We start from the raw sequence: 18,312 nt of genomic DNA on the forward strand, positions 1-18,312 counted from the left end.
TAACCTCTTCACCAGTCAACATAACCTCACCACTAGTCACTCTGACATCATCACCACCAGTCACCATGACCTCACCACCACCATTCAACATGAGCTCACCACCGGTCAAAATGACCTCACCACCAGTCACCATGACCTCACCACAAATCAACATAACCTCTCCACTAGTCACCATGACTTCACCACCACCAGTCAACATGACGTCACCACTAGTCACTCTGACATCATCACCACCAGTCAACATGACCTCACCACTAGTCACTCTGACATCATCACCACCAGTCAAAATGACCTCACCACTAGTCACTCTGACATCATCACCACCAGTCAACATGACCTCACCACCAGTCACCATGACCTCACCACCACCAGTCAACATGACCTCACCACCACCAGTCACCATGACGTCACCACCACCAGTCAACATGACCTCATCACAACTCAACATGACCTCACCACCAATCAATATGACCTCACCACAAGTCACCATGACGTCACCACCACCAGTGAACATGACCTCACCACTAGTCACCATGACCTCACCACCACCAGTCAACATAACCTCACCATTAGTCACACTGACATCATTACCACCAGTCAACATGACCTCACCACTAGTCACTCTGACATCATCACCACCAGTCACCATGACATCAGCACCACCAGTCAACGTGAGCTCATCACCAGTCAACATGACGTCTCCACAACTAAACATGACCTCACCACCACCAGTCAACATGACCTCACCACTAGTCACTCTGACATCACCACCAGTCACCATGACCTCACCACCGGTCAACATGACCTCACCACCATCAGTCACCATGACCTCACCACCACTCGAACTCACTTCTCCACCACTCAACCTGACCTCACCACCAGTCAACATGACCTCACCACTAGTCACTCTGACATCACCACCACTAGTCAACATGACCTCAACAACACCATTCAACATAACCTCTTCACTAGTCACCATGACCTCACCACCACCAGTCAACATGACCTCACCACTAGTCACTCTGACATCATCACCACCAGTCACCATGACCTCAGAACCACCAGTAAACGTGAGCTCACCACCGGTCAACATGACGTCCCCACAACTCAACATGACCTCACCACCGATCAATATGACCTCACCAACAGTCACCATGACGTCACCACCACCAGTCAACATGACATCACCACTAGTCACTCTGACATCATCACCACCAGTCAACATGACCTCACCACTAGTCACTCTGACATCATCACCACCAGTCAACATGACCATACCACTAGTCACTCTGACATCATCACCACTATTCACCATGACCTCACCACCACCAGTCAACGTGAGCTCACCACCGGTCAACATTACCTCACCACCAGTCACCATGACCTCACCTCCAGTCAACATGACCTCTCCACTAGTCACCATGACCTCACCACCACCAGTCAACATGACCTCACCACCGGTCAACATGACGTCCCCACAACTCAACATGACCTCACCACCGATCAATATGACCTCACCAACAGTCACCATGACATCACCACCACCAGTCAACATGACATCACCACTAGTCACTCTGACATCATCACCACCAGTCAACATGACCTCACCACTAGTCACTCTGACATCATCACCACCAGTCCACTTGACCTCACCACCAGTCACCATGCCCTCACCAACACCATTCAACATAACCTCTTCACTAGTCACCATGACCTCAGCACCACCAGTCAACGAGAGCTCACCACCGGTCAACATGACGTCCCGACAACTCAATATGACCTCACCACCAGTCACCATGACGTCACCACCAGTAAACACGACCTCTCCACTAGTAACCATGACCTCACCACCACAGGTCAACGTGAGCTCACCACCGGTCAACATGACCTCACCACCAGTCACCATGACCTCACCACCAGTCAACATGACCTCTCCACTAGTCACCATGACCTCACCACTAGTCACTTTGACATCATCACCACCAGTCACCATGACCTCAGCACCACCAGTCACCATGACCTCACCACCACCGGTCAACATGACCTCACCACCAGTCTCCATGACCTCACCAACACCATTCAACATAACCTCTTCACTAGTCACCATGACCTCACGACCACCAGTCAACATGACCTCACCACTAATCACCATGACCTCACCACCACCAGTCAACATGACCTCACCACTAGTCACTCTGACATCACCACCAGTCACCATGACCTCACCACCACTCGACCTGACTTCTCCACCACTCAACCTGACCTCACCACCGGTCAACATGACCTCAGCAGCAATCTACATGACCTCACCACCAGTCACCATGACCTCACCCCCAGCAGTCAACATAACATTACCACCAGTCAACATGACCTCACCACCATTTAGTTTAATTTCACAACTAACATCCACCATGTCACCTTCAGGTATTGCAGTCTTCTCGTTCAATATCACAACAAAATATTTTTCCTCTGTAGACAAACCTTTTTTTTACATAAAATAACATCAGCATCAAGAAATGTATTTATGCAAAATGGAGTTTATATAAATGTTCATTTGTAAAATATCAGAATAACTAATATTCTATGTATTTCTAGGCTATGAAACTTCTCCACCAACATCTGGAACATCAACACAACCTGCTGTCACAACAACTGCAGCACAGGAAGAAGAAAAAGTTCTGCTGACATTTGCGTTGACGCAAACCTTCAATTCACAATTTAAAAACAAATCCTCTGAAGAGTACAAGACATTAGAAACCCAATTAATAACATTAGTAAGTACAATAAAATGACTTTATCATTTTGATACATACTTAATAAAACTTTTGTAAGATCAGTGAATGTTTGGATACATTACTCATAATCCTACAAATGGACATTGGACGCAGAGATGATCCAGCTTTGTAATAAGAATGGAGAATAAATGAACAAAATGAGACAATGGTTATGCAATTGCAATCGTCTTCCATCCTCTAATCCTGTTTTTGGATATTACTCTTACTGTTTGTCAATTTCATTTCCCCAGCTTGATGCTGTCTATTCGGAAGAATACGGAGACAGATTCGTCGGAACTAAGATCATCTCTTTCAGGTAAATGACATCAGACTTTATCTAAAATAGTAAGAGTGTCACTAAAGCTGTTTGCATGGAACTTTAGTTATTGAAATAGAGTCAGTATATATGCTCCAGAAATGCTCAAACATGTTAAAAATGTGTGTGTCCCTATTCATATCAGATTGGTTGTTTAATCAATCATTTTGACTTTATTAAATGTCTGCAGTACATTTTGATTTTATTTTGATAAGTCAATAACAATGGCTGTAAATGAAGAAGGATGACATGACAGCTCCTCGAAGTGAAGCCAAAATATCTGGAACAAATGCCATTGGCTTATAACAGAAAAGGTCGGTCCCCTCCTTGTTAACATGTCGGACATTGGCCAATCTAAAAGATTTTAAAAATAAGGTAATTTGTAATTATCTTAATCAAGAGGTCAAATTTCTGGTTTAAATTAGTTATTTTAAGTTACAAAAATTGGGTGAGACATAATGACTGACAGCTGAGATTGACGTGTGATTGGTCTGCTGGGTTTATTGGCATAACCTCGACACCGTGGCCCAACTCCACGATGACTATTGCACAGACTCAGACTCCAAAAGCACGAGATGGCAGAATCCTTACCAGTGATATTTTGGCTTCATTTTTGGACAATGGGATGAAATAGAGATGCATCACTGGTCACAAATACCACATAACAATATTAATGATTTTCCTTACAGTGAAGGATCAGTTGTTGTAGAGGCTGAGCTTCAGTTCAAAAATACCAGCTCAGTGCCAGAATCTACTGCTGTGGGAAATGTTCTGGTGGATGCAGCAACCAACAATTCCAACTTCTCCCTTCCAATTAACACATCAAGCATTGTTGTAACAAGTAAGCATTGTATAATAGTTGTTGTTGCTCACACTACATAATACAGCTATTGACTTATAGTGTAACAGTGCAATTTCTCTGAACATTCAATGTAAATTAGTGTTTTAAATATGTTATTATGTAAAATACTCACCTGTTCATACTGGTATTTATTCAAGGTATAGCAGAACAATGGGTATCCATTGAGATTTAGTGGAAAGTATTTTATTGTTTACTTGCACGCGTTCATATTTTCCATATTTTATATGCATAATATCATGTTGTCAAAGATAACTGGATATTTTTATTTTGTTGAAAGAAATGTGCTAAGTTTGTAGTAGCATGTTGCCTTTGATGAAAAAGGCCAATCTTGAGCATGATTACAGCTGGAAACGTGATAAACTAGATGAGTTGAAAAGGACAAATTGGTTTGGATAAAAAGTAACACTCTTCAGAAGAGTTTGTGTGCACAACAAGCAACTCTCCTAAAGACTGCATTCTGATAAAGAACATGTTTTACAGTCAAGTTTTGTGGTGACCAAGCTCAGAGCTAAGGAGACAAAACCTCCTATATAGTAAAGTTTGGGAAGATAAGCTGTAATTTGTGCGCTGCGATATATATGTTAACTGTTTTAATTTTTACTGTGTATAGAGATGATTTTGTACTGCTTCAAAAGATCCTGAAACCACTAAAACAATGTCCTTTTGGTTGTTACAGAGATTGCTACACCAACAACAAGCCCAGCAACTGTGCCTATCACTTTAGCTGCCAATGTAACAGCTGCTACAACTGCTGCAACCAATGTTACAACTGGCTCTACAGGTATGAATATGACGTCATTACCGATAAACACAACATCACCACCTTTTACCATGACCTCACCACCAGTTAACATGACATCACCACCAGTCAATATGGCCTCACCACCAGTAAACATGACCGCATCACCAGTAAACATGAACACACCAACAGTCAACATGACATCACAACTAGTCACCATGACGTCACATCCACCACCAGTCAACATGACCTCACCTTCACCACTCAACCTGACCTCACCAACTGTCAACATGACCTCACCACCACCATTCAACATAACCTCTTCACTAGTCACCATGACCTCACCACCACTGGTCAACATGACGTCCCCACCACTCAACCTGACATCACCATCAGTCAACATGACCTCACCACTAGTCACTCTGACATCATCACCACTAGTCAACATGACCTCATCAACACCATTCAACATAACCTCTTCACTAGTCACCATGACCTCACCACCACCAGTCAACATGACCTCACCACTAGTCACCATGACCTCACCACCACCAGTCAACATGACCTCACCACCAGTCACCATGACCTCACCTCCAGTCAACATGACCTCTCCACTAGTCACCATGACCTCACCACCACCAGTCAACATTACCTCACCACTAGTCACTCTGACATCATCACCACCAGTCACCATGACCTCACCAACACCATTCAACATAACCTCTTCACTAGTCACCATGACCTCACCACCACTCAACATGACCAAACCACCACCAGTGAACATGACCTCACCACTAGTCACCATGACCTCACCACCACCAGTCAACATGACCTCACCACTAGTCACTCTGACATCATCACCACCAGTCAACATGACCTCACCACTAGTCACTCTGACATCATCACCACCAGTCACCATGACCTCAGCACCACCAGTCAACGTGATCTCATCACCAGTCAACATGACGTCCCCACAACTAAACATGACCTCACCAACACCAGTCAACATGACCTCACCACTAGTCACTCTGACATCACCACCAGTCACCATAACCTCACCACCGGTCACTCTGACATCATCACCACCAGTCACCATGACCTCACCACCACCATTCAACATGAGCTCACCACCGGTCAAAATGACCTCACCACCAGTCACCATGACCTCACCACAAATCAACATGACCTCTCCACTAGTCACCATGACTTCACCACCACCAGTCAACATGACCTCACCACTAGTCACTCTGACATCATCACCACCAGTCAACATGACCTCACCACTAGTCACTCTGACATCATCACCACCAGTCAACATGACCTCATCAACACCAGTCAACATGACCTCACCACCAGTCACCATGACCTCACCACCACCAGTCAACATGACCTCACCACCACCAGTCAATGTGAGCTCACCACCGGTCAACATGACCTCACCACCAGTCACCATGACCTCACCTCCAGTCAACATGACCTCTCCACTAGTCACCATGACCTCACCACCACCAGTCAACATGACCTCACCACTAGTCACTCTGACATCATCACCACCAGTCACCATGACCTCAGAACCACCAGTAAACATGAGCTCACCACCGGTCAACATGACGTCCCCACAACTCAACATGACCTCACCACCGATCAATATGACCTCACCACCAGTCACCATGACGTCACCACCACCAGTCAACATGACCTCACCACAAGTCACTCTGACATCATCAGCACCAGTCAACATGACCTCACCACTGGTCACTCTGACATCATCACCACCAGTCCACATGACCTCACCACCAGTCACCATGCCCTCACCAACACCATTCAACATAACCTCTTCACTAGTCACCATGACCTCACCACCACCAGTCAACAAGACCTCACCACTAGTCACTCTGACATCATCACCACCAGTCAACGTGAGCTCACCACCGGTCAACATGACCTCAGCACCAGTCACCATGACCTCACCACAAGTCAACATGACCTCTCCACCAGTCACCATGACCTCACCACCAGTCACCATGACCTCACCAACACCATTCAACATAACCTCTTCACTAGTCACCATAACCTCAACACCACCCGTCAACATGACCTCACCACCAGTCACCATTACCTCACCACCACCAGTCAACATGACCTCACCACTAGTCACTCTGACATCATCACCACCAGTCACCATTACCTCACCACCACCAATCAACATGACCTCACCACAACTCAACATGACCTCAAAACCGATCAATATGACCTCACCACCAGACACCATGACGTCACCACCACCAGTTAACATTACCTCACCACTAGTCACTCTGACATCATCACCACCAGTCACCATGACCTCACCAACACCATTCAACATAACCTCTTCACTAGTCACCATGACCTCACCACCACCAGTTGACGTGAGCTCACCACCGGTCAACATGACCTCACCACCAGTCACCATGACCTCACCACCAGTCACCATGACCTCACCACCACCAGTCAACGTGAGCTCACCACCGCTCAACATGACCTCACCACCAGTCGCCATGACCTCACCACCAGTCAACATGACCTCACCACTAGTCACTCTGACATCATCACCACCAGTCACCATGACCTCACCACCAGTCAACATGACCTCTCCACTAGTAACCATGACTTCACCACCACCAGTCAACGTGAGCTCACCACCGGTCAACATGACCTCACCACCAGTCACAATGACCTCACCTCCAGTCAACATGACCTCTCCACTAGTCACCATGACCTCACCACCACCAGTCAACATGACCTCAGAACCACCAGTAAACGTGAGCTCACCACCGGTCAACATGACGTCCCCACAACTCAACATGACCTCACCACCGATCAATATGACCTCACCACCAGTCACCATGACGTCACCACCACCAGTCAACATGACCTCACCACAAGTCATTCTGACATCATCACCACCAGTCCACATGACCTCACCACCAGTCACCATGCCCTCACCAACACCATTCAACATAACCTCTTCACTAGTCACCATGACCTCACCACCACCAGTCAACATGACTTCACCACTAGTCACTCTGACATCATCACCACCAGTCACCATGACCTCATCACCACCAGTCAACGTGAGCTCACCACTAGTCACTCTGACATCATCACCACCAGTCACCATGACCTCACCACAAGTCAACATGACCTCTCCACCAGTCACCATGACCTCACCACCAGTCACCATGACCTCACCAACACCATTCAACATAACCTCTTCACTAGTCACCATGACCTCACCACCACCAGTCAACATGACCTCACCACTAGTCACTCTGACATCATCACCACCAGTCACCATGACCTCATCACCACCAGTCAACGTGAGCTCACCACTAGTCACTCTGACATCATCACCACCAGTCACCATGACCTCACCACAAGTCAACATGACCTCTCCACCAGTCACCATGACCTCACCACCAGTCACCATGACCTCACCAACACCATTCAACATAACCTCTTCACTAGTCACCATGACCTCACCACCACCAGTTGACGTGAGCTCACCACCGGTCAACATGACCTCACCACCAGTCACCATGACCTCACCACCAGTCACCATGACCTCACCACCACCAGTCAACGTGAGCTCACCACCGCTCAACATGACCTCACCACCAGTCGCCATGACCTCACCACCAGTCAACATGACCTCACCACTAGTCACTCTGACATCATCACCACCAGTCACCATGACCTCACCACCACCGGTCAATATGACTTCCCCACAACTCAACATGACCTCACCACCAGTCACCATGACCTCACCACCACCATTCATTATAACCTCTTCACCAGTCAAGATAACCTCACCACTAGTCACTCTGACATCATCACCACCAGTCACCATGACCTCACCACCACTGGTCAACATGACGTCCCCACCACTCAACCTGACATCACCATCAGTCAACATGACCTCACCACTAGTCACTCTGACATCATCACCACTAGTCAACATGACCTCATCAACACCATTCAACATAACCTCTTCACTAGTCACCATGACCTCACCACCACCAGTCAACATGACCTCACCACTAGTCACTCTGACATCATCACCACCAGTCAACATGACCTCACCACCAGTCACCATGACCTCACCTCCAGTCAACATGACCTCTCCACTAGTCACCATGACCTCACCACCACCAGTCAACATAACCTCACCACTAGTCACTCTGACATCATCACCACCAGTCACCATGACCTCACCAACACCATTCAACATAACCTCTTCACTAGTCACCATGACCTCACCACCACTCAACATGACCAAACCACCAATCAATATGACCTCACCACCAGTCACCATGACGTCACCACCACCCGTCAACATGACCTCACCACCAGTCACCATGACCTCACCACCACCAGTCAACATGACCTCACCACTAGTCACTCTGACATCATCACCACCAGTCACCATTACCTCACCACCACCAATCAACATGACCTCACCACAACTCAACATGACCTCAAAACCGATCAATATGACCTCACCACCAGACACCATGACGTCACCACCACCAGTTAACATTACCTCACCACTAGTCACTCTGACATCATCACCACCAGTCACCATGACCTCACCAACACCATTCAACATAACCTCTTCACTAGTCACCATGACCTCACCACCACCAGTTGACGTGAGCTCACCACCGGTCAACATGACCTCACCACCAGTCACCATGACCTCACCACCAGTCACCATGACCTCACCACCACCAGTCAACGTGAGCTCACCACCGCTCAACATGACCTCACCACCAGTCGCCATGACCTCACCACCAGTCAACATGACCTCACCACTAGTCACTCTGACATCATCACCACCAGTCACCATGACCTCACCACCAGTCAACATGACCTCTCCACTAGTAACCATGACTTCACCACCACCAGTCAACGTGAGCTCACCACCGGTCAACATGACCTCACCACCAGTCACAATGACCTCACCTCCAGTCAACATGACCTCTCCACTAGTCACCATGACCTCACCACCACCAGTCAACATGACCTCAGAACCACCAGTAAACGTGAGCTCACCACCGGTCAACATGACGTCCCCACAACTCAACATGACCTCACCACCGATCAATATGACCTCACCACCAGTCACCATGACGTCACCACCACCAGTCAACATGACCTCTCCACTAGTCACCATGACCTCACCACTAGTCACTTTGACATCATCACCACCAGTCACCATGACCTCAGCACCACCAGTCACCATGACCTCACCACCACCGGTCAACATGACCTCACCACCAGTCTCCATGACCTCACCAACACCATTCAACATAACCTCTTCACTAGTCACCATGACCTCACGACCACCAGTCAACATGACCTCACCACTAATCACCATGACCTCACCACCACCAGTCAACATGACCTCACCACTAGTCACTCTGACATCACCACCAGTCACCATGACCTCACCACCACTCGACCTGACTTCTCCACCACTCAACCTGACCTCACCACCGGTCAACATGACCTCAGCAGCAATCTACATGACCTCACCACCAGTCACCATGACCTCACCCCCAGCAGTCAACATAACATTACCACCAGTCAACATGACCTCACCACCATTTAGTTTAATTTCACAACTAACATCCACCATGTCACCTTCAGGTATTGCAGTCTTCTCGTTCAATATCACAACAAAATATTTTTCCTCTGTAGACAAACCTTTTTTTTTACATAAAATAACATCAGCATCAAGAAATGTATTTATGCAAAATGGAGTTTATATAAATGTTCATTTGTAAAATATCAGAATAACTAATATTCTATGTATTTCTAGGCTATGAAACTTCTCCACCAACATCTGGAACATCAACACAACCTGCTGTCACAACAACTGCAGCACAGGAAGAAGAAAAAGTTCTGCTGACATTTGCGTTGACGCAAACCTTCAATTCACAATTTAAAAACAAATCCTCTGAAGAGTACAAGACATTAGAAACCCAATTAATAACATTAGTAAGTACAATAAAATGACTTTATCATTTTGATACATACTTAATAAAACTTTTGTAAGATCAGTGAATGTTTGGATACATTACTCATAATCCTACAAATGGACATTGGACGCAGAGATGATCCAGCTTTGTAATAAGAATGGAGAATAAATGAACAAAATGAGACAATGGTTATGCAATTGCAATCGTCTTCCATCCTCTAATCCTGTTTTTGGATATTACTCTTACTGTTTGTCAATTTCATTTCCCCAGCTTGATGCTGTCTATTCGGAAGAATACGGAGACAGATTCGTCGGAACTAAGATCATCTCTTTCAGGTAAATGACATCAGACTTTATCTAAAATAGTAAGAGTGTCACTAAAGCTGTTTGCATGGAACTTTAGTTATTGAAATAGAGTCAGTATATATGCTCCAGAAATGCTCAAACATGTTAAAAATGTGTGTGTCCCTATTCATATCAGATTGGTTGTTTAATCAATCATTTTGACTTTATTAAATGTCTGCAGTACATTTTGATTTTATTTTGATAAGTCAATAACAATGGCTGTAAATGAAGAAGGATGACATGACAGCTCCTCGAAGTGAAGCCAAAATATCTGGAACAAATGCCATTGGCTTATAACAGAAAAGGTCGGTCCCCTCCTTGTTAACATGTCGGACATTGGCCAATCTAAAAGATTTTAAAAATAAGGTAATTTGTAATTATCTTAATCAAGAGGTCAAATTTCTGGTTTAAATTAGTTATTTTAAGTTACAAAAATTGGGTGAGACATAATGACTGACAGCTGAGATTGACGTGTGATTGGTCTGCTGGGTTTATTGGCATAACCTCGACACCGTGGCCCAACTCCACGATGACTATTGCACAGACTCAGACTCCAAAAGCACGAGATGGCAGAATCCTTACCAGTGATATTTTGGCTTCATTTTTGGACAATGGGATGAAATAGAGATGCATCACTGGTCACAAATACCACATAACAATATTAATGATTTTCCTTACAGTGAAGGATCAGTTGTTGTAGAGGCTGAGCTTCAGTTCAAAAATACCAGCTCAGTGCCAGAATCTACTGCTGTGGGAAATGTTCTGGTGGATGCAGCAACCAACAATTCCAACTTCTCCCTTCCAATTAACACATCAAGCATTGTTGTAACAAGTAAGCATTGTATAATAGTTGTTGTTGCTCACACTACATAATACAGCTATTGACTTATAGTGTAACAGTGCAATTTCTCTGAACATTCAATGTAAATTAGTGTTTTAAATATGTTATTATGTAAAATACTCACCTGTTCATACTGGTATTTATTCAAGGTATAGCAGAACAATGGGTATCCATTGAGATTTAGTGGAAAGTATTTTATTGTTTACTTGCACGCGTTCATATTTTCCATATTTTATATGCATAATATCATGTTGTCAAAGATAACTGGATATTTTTATTTTGTTGAAAGAAATGTGCTAAGTTTGTAGTAGCATGTTGCCTTTGATGAAAAAGGCCAATCTTGAGCATGATTACAGCTGGAAACGTGATAAACTAGATGAGTTGAAAAGGACAAATTGGTTTGGATAAAAAGTAACACTCTTCAGAAGAGTTTGTGTGCACAACAAGCAACTCTCCTAAAGACTGCATTCTGATAAAGAACATGTTTTACAGTCAAGTTTTGTGGTGACCAAGCTCAGAGCTAAGGAGACAAAACCTCCTATATAGTAAAGTTTGGGAAGATAAGCTGTAATTTGTGCGCTGCGATATATATGTTAACTGTTTTAATTTTTACTGTGTATAGAGATGATTTTGTACTGCTTCAAAAGATCCTGAAACCACTAAAACAATGTCCTTTTGGTTGTTACAGAGATTGCTACACCAACAACAAGCCCAGCAACTGTGCCTATCACTTTAGCTGCCAATGTAACAGCTGCTACAACTGCTGCAACCAATGTTACAACTGGCTCTACAGGTATGAATATGACGTCATTACCGATAAACACAACATCACCACCTTTTACCATGACCTCACCACCAGTTAACATGACATCACCACCAGTCAATATGGCCTCACCACCAGTAAACATGACCGCATCACCAGTAAACATGAACACACCAACAGTCAACATGACATCACAACTAGTCACCATGACGTCACATCCACCACCAGTCAACATGACCTCACCTTCACCACTCAACCTGACCTCACCAACTGTCAACATGACCTCACCACCACCATTCAACATAACCTCTTCACTAGTCACCATGACCTCACCACCACTGGTCAACATGACGTCCCCACCACTCAACCTGACATCACCATCAGTCAACATGACCTCACCACTAGTCACTCTGACATCATCACCACTAGTCAACATGACCTCATCAACACCATTCAACATAACCTCTTCACTAGTCACCATGACCTCACCACCACCAGTCAACATGACCTCACCACTAGTCACTCTGACATCATCACCACCAGTCAACATGACCTCACCACCAGTCACCATGACCTCACCTCCAGTCAACATGACCTCTCCACTAGTCACCATGACCTCACCACCACCAGTCAACATTACCTCACCACTAGTCACTCTGACATCATCACCACCAGTCACCATGACCTCACCAACACCATTCAACATAACCTCTTCACTAGTCACCATGACCTCACCACCACTCAACATGACCAAACCACCACCAGTGAACATGACCTCACCACTAGTCACCATGACCTCACCACCACCAGTCAACATAACCTCACCATTAGTCACTCTGACATCATTACCACCAGTCAACATGACCTCACCACTAGTCACTCTGACATCATCACCACCAGTCACCATGACCTCAGCACCACCAGTCAACGTGATCTCATCACCAGTCAACATGACGTCCCCACAACTAAACATGACCTCACCAACACCAGTCAACATGACCTCACCACTAGTCACTCTGACATCACCACCAGTCACCATAACCTCACCACCGGTCACTCTGACATCATCACCACCAGTCACCATGACCTCACCACCACCATTCAACATGAGCTCACCACCGGTCAAAATGACCTCACCACCAGTCACCATGACCTCACCACAAATCAACATGACCTCTCCACTAGTCACCATGACCTCACCACCACCAGTCAACATGACCTCACCACTAGTCACTCTGACATCATCACCACCAGTCAACATGACCTCACCACTAGTCACTCTGACATCATCACCACCAGTCACCATGACCTCACCACCACCAGTCAACATGACCTCACCACCAGTCACCATGACCTCACCACCACCAGTCAACATGACCTCACCACCACCAGTCAATGTGAGCTCACCACCGGTCAACATGACCTCACCACCAGTCACAATGACCTCACCTCCAGTCAACATGACCTCTCCACTAGTCACCATGACCTCACCACCACCAGTCAACATGACCTCACCACTAGTCACTCTGACATCATCACCACCAGTCACCATGACCTCAGAACCACCAGTAAACATGAGCTCACCACCGGTCAACATGACGTCCCCACAACTCAACATGACCTCACCACCGATCAATATGACCTCACCACCAGTCACCATGACGTCACCACCACCAGTCAACATGACCTCACCACAAGTCACTCTGACATCATCAGCACCAGTCAACATGACCTCACCACTAGTCACTCTGACATCATCACCACCAGTCAACATGACCTCACCACCAGTCACCATGCCCTCACCAACACCATTCAACATAACCTCTTCACTAGTCACCATGACCTCACCACCACCAGTCAACAAGACCTCACCACTAGTCACTCTGACATCATCACCACCAGTCAACGTGAGCTCACCACCGGTCAACATGACCTCAGCACCAGTCACCATGACCTCACCACAAGTCAACATGACCTCTCCACCAGTCACCATGACCTCACCACCAGTCACCATGACCTCACCAACACCATTCAACATAACCTCTTCACTAGTCACCATAACCTCAACACCACCCGTCAACATGACCTCACCACCAGTCACCATTACCTCACCACCACCAGTCAACATGACCTCACCACTAGTCACTCTGACATCATCACCACCAGTCACCATTACCTCACCACCACCAATCAACATGACCTCACCACAACTCAACATGACCTCAAAACCGATCAATATGACCTCACCACCAGACACCATGACGTCACCACCACCAGTTAACATTACCTCACCACTAGTCACTCTGACATCATCACCACCAGTCACCATGACCTCACCAACACCATTCAACATAACCTCTTCACTAGTCACCATGACCTCACCACCACCAGTTGACGTGAGCTCACCACCGGTCAACATGACCTCACCACCAGTCACCATGACCTCACCACCAGTCACCATGACCTCACCACCACCAGTCAACGTGAGCTCACCACCGCTCAACATGACCTCACCACCAGTCGCCATGACCTCACCACCAGTCAACATGACCTCACCACTAGTCACTCTGACATCATCACCACCAGTCACCATGACCTCACCACCAGTCAACATGACCTCTCCACTAGTAACCATGACTTCACCACCACCAGTCAACGTGAGCTCACCACCGGTCAACATGACCTCACCACCAGTCACAATGACCTCACCTCCAGTCAACATGACCTCTCCACTAGTCACCATGACCTCACCACCACCAGTCAACATGACCTCAGAACCACCAGTAAACGTGAGCTCACCACCGGTCAACATGACGTCCCCACAACTCAACATGACCTCACCACCGATCAATATGACCTCACCACCAGTCACCATGACGTCACCACCACCAGTCAACATGACCTCACCACAAGTCATTCTGACATCATCACCACCAGTCCACATGACCTCACCACCAGTCACCATGCCCTCACCAACACCATTCAACATAACCTCTTCACTAGTCACCATGACCTCACCACCACCAGTCAACATGACCTCACCACTAGTCACTCTGACATCATCACCACCAGTCACCATGACCTCATCACCACCAGTCAACGTGAGCTCACCACTAGTCACTCTGACATCATCACCACCAGTCACCATGACCTCACCACAAGTCAACATGACCTCTCCACCAGTCACCATGACCTCACCACCAGTCACCATGACCTCACCAACACCATTCAACATAACCTCTTCACTAGTCACCATGACCTCACCACCACCAGTCAACATGACCTCACCACTAGTCACTCTGACATCATCACCACCAGTCACCATGACCTCATCACCACCAGTCAACGTGAGCTCACCACTAGTCACTCTGACATCATCACCACCAGTCACCATGACCTCACCACAAGTCAACATGACCTCTCCACCAGTCACCATGACCTCACCACCAGTCACCATGACCTCACCAACACCATTCAACATAACCTCTTCACTAGTCACCATGACCTCACCACCACCAGTTGACGTGAGCTCACCACCGGTCAACATGACCTCACCACCAGTCACCATGACCTCACCACCAGTCACCATGACCTCACCACCACCAGTCAACGTGAGCTCACCACCGCTCAACATGACCTCACCACCAGTCGCCATGACCTCACCACCAGTCAACATGACCTCACCACTAGTCACTCTGACATCATCACCACCAGTCACCATGACCTCACCACCACCGGTCAATATGACTTCCCCACAACTCAACATGACCTCACCACCAGTCACCATGACCTCACCACCACCATTCATTATAACCTCTTCACCAGTCAAGATAACCTCACCACTAGTCACTCTGACATCATCACCACCAGTCACCATGACCTCACCACCACTGGTCAACATGACGTCCCCACCACTCAACCTGACATCACCATCAGTCAACATGACCTCACCACTAGTCACTCTGACATCATCACCACTAGTCAACATGACCTCATCAACACCATTCAACATAACCTCTTCACTAGTCACCATGACCTCACCACCACCAGTCAACATGACCTCACCACTAGTCACTCTGACATCATCACCACCAGTCAACATGACCTCACCACCAGTCACCATGACCTCACCTCCAGTCAACATGACCTCTCCACTAGTCACCATGACCTCACCACCACCAGTCAACATTACCTCACCACTAGTCACTCTGACATCATCACCACCAGTCACCATGACCTCAGCAACACCATTCAACATAACCTCTTCACTAGTCACCATGACCTCACCACCACTCAACATGACCAAACCACCAATCAATATGACCTCACCACCAGTCACCATGACGTCACCACCACCCGTCAACATGACCTCACCACCAGTCACCATTACCTCACCACCACCAGTCAACATGACCTCACCACTAGTCACTCTGACATCATCACCACCAGTCACCATTACCTCACCACCACCAATCAACATGACCTCACCACAACTCAACATGACCTCAAAACCGATCAATATGACCTCACCACCAGACACCATGACGTCACCACCACCAGTCAACATGACCTCACCACTAGTCACTCTGACATCATCACCACCAGTCACCATGACCTCACCAACACCATTCAACATAACCTCTTCACTAGTCACCATGACCTCACCACCACCAGTTGACGTGAGCTCACCACCGGTCAACATGACCTCACCACCAGTCACCATGACCTCACCACCAGTCACCATGACCTCACCACCACCAGTCAACGTGAGCTCACCACCGCTCAACATGACCTCACCACCAGTCGCCATGACCTCACCACCAGTCAACATGACCTCACCACTAGTCACTCTGACATCATCACCACCAGTCACCATGACCTCACCACCAGTCAACATGACCTCTCCACTAGTAACCATGACTTCACCACCACCAGTCAACGTGAGCTCACCACCGGTCAACATGACCTCACCACCAGTCACAATGACCTCACCTCCAGTCAACATGACCTCTCCACTAGTCACCATGACCTCACCACCACCAGTCAACATGACCTCAGAACCACCAGTAAACGTGAGCTCACCACCGGTCAACATGACGTCCCCACAACTCAACATGACCTCACCACCGATCAATATGACCTCACCACCAGTCACCATGACGTCACCACCACCAGTCAACATGACCTCTCCACTAGTCACCATGACCTCACCACTAGTCACTTTGACATCATCACCACCAGTCACCATGACCTCAGCACCACCAGTCACCATGACCTCACCACCACCGGTCAACATGACCTCACCACCAGTCTCCATGACCTCACCAACACCATTCAACATAACCTCTTCACTAGTCACCATGACCTCACGACCACCAGTCAACATGACCTCACCACTAATCACCATGACCTCACCACCACCAGTCAACATGACCTCACCACTAGTCACTCTGACATCACCACCAGTCACCATGACCTCACCACCACTCGACCTGACTTCTCCACCACTCAACCTGACCTCACCACCGGTCAACATGACCTCAGCAGCAATCTACATGACCTCACCACCAGTCACCATGACCTCACCCCCAGCAGTCAACATAACATTACCACCAGTCAACATGACCTCACCACCATTTAGTTTAATTTC

The sequence above is a fragment of the Hippoglossus hippoglossus genome, chromosome 1 (assembly GCF_009819705.1).
Source record: "Hippoglossus hippoglossus isolate fHipHip1 chromosome 1, fHipHip1.pri, whole genome shotgun sequence".
NCBI lineage: Eukaryota > Metazoa > Chordata > Actinopteri > Pleuronectiformes > Pleuronectidae > Hippoglossus > Hippoglossus hippoglossus.